Genomic DNA, 6,232 nt, shown 5'->3' with positions numbered 1-6,232 from the left:
GGGAGCAAATTGTGAAGAGGGCACAAGAAATCTGCAAAGGGATATAGACAGGCTAAGTGAGTGGGCAAACATTGGCAGATGGAGTATAATGTGGGAAAATGTGAGGTTATCCACTTTGACAGAAAAAATGGAAAAGCAAATTATAATTTAAATGGAGAAAAATTGCAAAGTGCTGCAGTGCAGAGGGACCTGGGGTCCTTGTACATGAAACACAAAAAGTTAGTATGCAGGTACAGCAAGTAATCAGGAAGGCAAATGGAATGTTGCCCTTTATTGCAAGGGGGATAGAATATAAAAGCAGAGAAGTTCTGCTACAATTTTACAGGGAATGGTGAGGCCACACCTGGAGTACTGCATACAGTTTTGGTCTCCATATGTAGGGAAGGATATACTTGCATTGGAGGCTGTTCAGAGAAGGTTCACTAGGTTGATTCCTGAGATGAGAGGGTTGACTTATGAAGCTAGGTTGAGTAGGTTGGGCCTATACTCATTGGAGTTCAGAAGAATGAGGGGTGATCTTATCAAAACATATAAGATAATGAGGGGGCTAGACAAGGTGGCTGCAGAGAGGATAGTTCCACTCAGGGAAAACTAAAACTAGGGGACAGAGTCTCAGAATAAGGGGCCGCCCATTTAAAACTCAGATGAGGAGGAATTACTTCTCTCAGAGGGTTGTAAGTCTATGGAATTCGTTGCCCTAGAGAGCTGTGGTCATTGAATATATTTAAGGCGAAAATAGACAGATTTTTGATTGATAAGAAAATAAAGGGTTATGGGGAGCGGGCAGAGAAGTGGAGCTGAGTCCATGATCAGATCAGCCATGATCTATGCACGGCTGGAGTGGTACTGGCAAAAACTTTGTCAGTAAAATAATACCTAAAAGCCTTTATAAGGAGGGAATGGACAGCAAATACGTTCATCTCTTTGTGGCTACTTTTTACTTTCCCATTGCTGAACGTATCAGCTAGTGCACGCAACAGTTGCAGGAGTGGATTTGTGGGAATGTTATCGCATGTGAGCGGTCCATGTTTGTTTTTGACGAAATGGACAAAATGCACCCAGACCTCATTGACATCATTATACCGTTCCTGGGTTACTACAAACACCTCGATAGAGTGAGCTATCGAAAGGCCATATTCATCTTCCTGAGCAATGTTGGTGGTGTGAAGATATATGAAGTTGTGTTAAATTTCTGGGAGCGTGGGATGAAAAGGTAAGATATTCGATGGAAAGAATTGAAAGAAAGTCTGGCCTTGGACGTCTATAACAGCAACAACAATAAGGAGACCAAAACTGTGCACAATATTCCAGGTGTGGTCTCACCCAAGCCCTGTACAACATTACAACAGTGACTACTGTGAGAGCGACGGCTGTGAAGAGGGTGACTGGATTGGACGTCACCAAGGTCCAGGTCGCTGATTGGAATGTGGGCAGGTACAGCAGGAGCGGCGAGGCTGGGGCGCAGGAGTGGTGAGTGATCGTGGAGTGACGTGATCGGGGCTCAGGAGAGGCGTGCGTTCGGGGCCCAGAAGAGGCGATGGCCCAGGGGCAGCATGGGCCAGCCCACACTGCAATATGTGTGTGTACTAGGTCTGTGCAGCAGAGCTGGTCTCCAGTCATCTTGGTTTATCCTAGCTCTGTCAAGCCCGTGTGGTGGCTGGTATGCAACAGCCACCAAATGTTAAAAAAATCCACGTACAGGCATCTTCCACCTTTCAACGTGTAGTTCGGGACCTGGAATATTAGGTCCATCATTGAAACACCTGTGAACTCATCCCTTTTCGACGTGGAAGCAAATCATCCTCGATACGAGGGACCGTCTATGATGATGAAATGGCAGAGCAAGCTCAAGGGGCCAAATGACCTACTCCTGCTCCTATTTCTTATGTTCTTATGTAATATTGCTCATGGCTCATATGAATTATATGAAAAATACAACTGGAAATAATACTTGAAAGAAATATGACCAATCAGATTCAATGTTTAGATACAATTAAGGAACCACAAGTAAACAATTCCAGAAAGAACACAGGCAGAACTTCAGGCAAAAAAGTTAGGGATGTATTCATTTTTGTTGTGTTGGAAAAAAGGATCAAGTGCACATATCTCATCTAGAATTGCTATTGGTTCCAGTTTACTGAATTTACGTGATATGCTTGAGTGTATTAGCTAGATCTCTGACATATTGGCTTTTCACAGGTGGTCATCAGTACTCCAACCCAACATGGTAACATATTGGAAAGGTTTTGCTCTATATTCAGATTTGTAATTGGTTGAGTTACAGACACTGCAGTTTAATTTTGTAAATAGCATATCAGGTTAACATAAAGGAATGATTTATATTATTCATAGGGAAACAAATTTGGGCATCATCATTTTACTGATTGTATAATAACTTGAAAGAAGTGGAGGAAGGCGGACATTATTTGCACCCAGAATATTTATCCAGATGGTATATTTGCCTTGTGTGAATATTTACCAAAATGGTATAGAATTCATAAAAGAAATAATCTTTTCACTATTTACTTAAATTATTAATGCTGCTGTTATTGGAAATGAAAGTGATGTCACTTCATCCTTTCAAATGGGAAAGGAACAAGTCTTAACAAAATTTGTTGCTTGGTATCATGCATTCCTGAGGGAGGCAATTAACACATTGTCCAGGATCCACAATGGGGCTACAATAAGGATTTGGGTGTAAAATTTTAGCCCAAAAGATGATGACACATCCTCAAGTTTAAGACACACCAATTATGAAGCATCGTAACTTCTGACTAAATACAAGGTTATGAATATATACATACCACACCCCTCATCCTTAGTAGACGCACTCTATGATGGGAGGTATGGGTAAGGCCACACTCTTTGATTTACTATGGGACCATGCCAGCATACTGTGCCACCAATTGGTAGCAAGTGGGTTTGCAGTAGCAATCCCTTTGCCATGTAACTCTGCGGAAGCACCAAACAGACGATGCATGACCTCAGGCTGCTGTATAACCAATGAGGTACTTTTGAAATGTAGTCACTGTTGTAATGTAGGAAACTACATTCATTGTGTTGTATATGTGGAATTGTATTTACTCTGTACAGCCACCAGAGGGCTCATCTCCTGGAGTCCCAAGGGATCCCATAATCCCTTGGGAGCACAGGTATTTAAGGAGGATTCACAGGTTGGAGGGGCACTCTGGAGGCCTGCAATAAAAGACTAAGATCACACTTTACTTTGAGCTCACAGTGTTCAGTCTGACTCTTTTTCCATACACAACTGGCGACGAGATATAGATAGCGAACCCAAAGATGCAAAGAACAGTGGGCAGCCTGGAGAAATTTTCGGAGGGAGATGATTAGGAAACTGTTGTGGAGCGACTTGACCAATACTTCGTGGCCAACAAGCTAAATGGGGAAGCGCTGCCAAACAAAGGGCAATCCTTCTCACCGTCTGTGGGGACCAACATATGACCTCATGAAGAATCTGCTCACTCCAGCAAAACCCATGGAGCAATCATACGAAGATTTGTGCACACTGGTCTGAGAGCATATGAACCCGAAGGAAAGTGTTCTGATGGTGAGGTACCGGTTCTACACCTACAAAAGGTCTGAAGGCCAGGAAGTGGTGAGTTATGTCGACGAGTTAGGACGCCTTGCAGGACATTGCGAATTTGAAGGACATTTGGAGCACATGCTCAGAGACTTCTTCGTAATTGGCATTGGCCACGAAACCATACTTCACAAACTTTTGACTGTAGAGATCCCAACCTTGAGTAAGGCCATAGCGATAGCCCAGGCATTCATTGCCACCAGTGACAATACGAAGCAAATCTCTCAGCACACAAGTGCTACTACAAGTACCGTGAACAAAGTGATGTTGTTTTTGAATTGTAACATACAGAGCAGGTCACACATACCTGCAGCTGCACGTCCGCAGATGACTCAGAGTCCACCATCAAGGATGATGAATGGAAGGCCATTAACACCTTGTTGACGCTGCAGAGGTGATTATCGTTTCCATTCATGCCGATTCAAAGAATACGTTTGCAAGGGCTGTGGAACAATGGGACACCTCCAACGAGTGTGTAGGCGAGCTGCTAAGCTTGTTAAACGTGCAAACTACCATGTTGCAGAGGAGGACAGATCCACGGAGGATCACGACGAACCAGAGCCTCAGATAGAGGAGGCAGAGGTACATGGGGTGCACACATTCACCACGAATTGTCCCCCGATAATGCTGAATGTTGAACTAAATGGACTCCCGGTGTCAATGGAGCTGGACATGGGTGCGAGCCAATCCATTATGGGCAAAAAGACTTTCAAAAGGTTGTGGTGCAACAAGGCCTCAAGGACAGTCTTAACTCCAGTTCGCACGAAACTAAGAACTTACATGAAAGAACTGATTCCTGTAATCGGCAGTGCTACCGTAAAGGTCTCCTACGATGGAGCGGTGCACAAGCCACCACTCTGGATGGTATCGGGCGATGGTCCCACGCTGCTCGGCAGGAGCTGGCTGGGAAAGATACGCTGGAACTGGGACGACGTCCGAACGCTATCGCCCGCTGACGACACTTTATGTGCCCGGGGTCTTAAACAAATTTCCTTCGCTGTTCGAACCAGGCATCGGGAAATTCCAAGGAGAAAAAGTGCAGATCCACCTCATTCCGGGGGCGCGACCCATCAATCACAAGGCAAGAGCAGTACCGTACATGATGAGAGAAAGGGTAGAGATCGAGCTGGACCGACTGCAACGAGAGGACATCATTTCACCAATCGAGTTCAGCGAATGGGCCAGTCCTATTGTCCCACTTCAGGCACCGTCAGAATCTGTGGCGATTACAAAGTAACTATCAATCGTTTCTCCCTGCAGGACCAATACCCTCTACCAAAGGCCGACGACCTCTTTGCAACGCTGGCGGGAGGAAAGACATTCATGAAGCTGGATCTGACTTCGTGATGCAGGAACTGGAGGAATCATCGAAGGCCCTCACCTGCATCAACACGCAAAGTGTCTTTTTGTTTGGAATCCGATCAGCAGCGGCAATATTCCAGAGAAACATGCAGTGGGCAGCAGCAGCCAAGTTCATGGCACCGTGGCTGGCTCTGTTGCACAGGAGGGCAGGAAAAAGAGTGGGCGAGCGATAGTGATAGGGGATTCAATTGTAAGGGGAATAGATAGGCGTTTCTGCGGCCGCAACCGAGACTCCAGGATGGTATGTTGCCTCCCTGGTGCAAGGGTCAAGGATGTCTCGGAGCGGGTGGAGGACATTCTAAAAAGGGAGGGAGAACAGCCAGTTGTCGTGGTGCACGTTGGTACCAATGACATAGGTAAAAAAAGGGATGAGTTCCTACGAAATGAATTTAAGGAGCTAGGAGCTAAATTAAAAAGTAGGACCTCAAAAGTAGTAATCTCGGGATTGCTACCAGTGCCACGTGCTAGTCAGAGTAGGAATCGCAGGATAGCTCAGATGAATACGTGGCTTGAGCAATGGTGCAGCAGGGAGGGATTCAAATTCTTGGGGCATTGGAACCGGTTCTGGGGGAGGTGGGACCAGTACAATCCGGACGGTCTGCACCTGGGCAGAATCGGAACCAATGTCCTCGGGGGAGTGTTTGCTAGTGCTGTTGGGGAGGAGTTAAACTAATATGGCAGGGGGATGGGAACCAATGCAGGGAGATAGAGGGAAACAAAAAGGAGGCAAAAACAAAAGACAGAAAGGAGATGAGGAAAAGTGGAGGGCAGAGAAACCCAAGGCAAAGAACAAAAAGGGCCATTGTACAGCAAAATTCTAAAAGGACAGAGGGTGTTAAAAAAACAAGCCTAAAGGCTTTGTGTCTTAATGCAAGGAGTATCCGCAATAAGGTGGATGAATTAATTGTGCAAATAGATGTTAACAAATATGATGTGATTGGCATTACGGAGACGTGGCTCCAGGATGAGCAGGGCTGGGAACTCAACATCCAGGGGTATTCAACATTCAGGAAGGATAGAATAAAAGGAAAAGGAGGTGGGGTAGCATTGCTGGTTAAGGAGGAGATTAAGGCAATAGTTAGGAAGGACATTAGCTTGGATGATGTGGAATCTATATGGGTAGAGCTGCAGAACACCAAAGGGCAAAAAACGTTAGTGGGAGTTGTGTACTCCAAACAGTAGTAGTGATGTTGGGGAGGGCATCAAACAGGAAATTAGGGGTGCGTGCAATAAAGGTGCAGCAGTTATAATGGGTGACTTTAATATGCA

The 6,232-nt window shown here is 45.3% G+C and overlaps 1 pseudogene; it reads left to right on the top strand.

Moving 5' to 3' along the window:
• The first annotated feature begins 827 nt into the window (after positions 1–827).
• LOC139269130 (torsin-1A-like) lies at positions 828–2,231 on the top strand (annotated as a pseudogene).
• The last annotated feature ends 4,001 nt before the right edge of the window (positions 2,232–6,232 follow it).

The sequence above is a fragment of the Pristiophorus japonicus genome, chromosome 8, assembly GCF_044704955.1.
Source record: "Pristiophorus japonicus isolate sPriJap1 chromosome 8, sPriJap1.hap1, whole genome shotgun sequence".
Classification (NCBI taxonomy): domain Eukaryota; kingdom Metazoa; phylum Chordata; class Chondrichthyes; family Pristiophoridae; genus Pristiophorus; species Pristiophorus japonicus.
The sequence above is the reverse complement of the archived record's forward strand: the minus strand, read 5'-3'. Positions and strand labels throughout refer to the sequence as shown.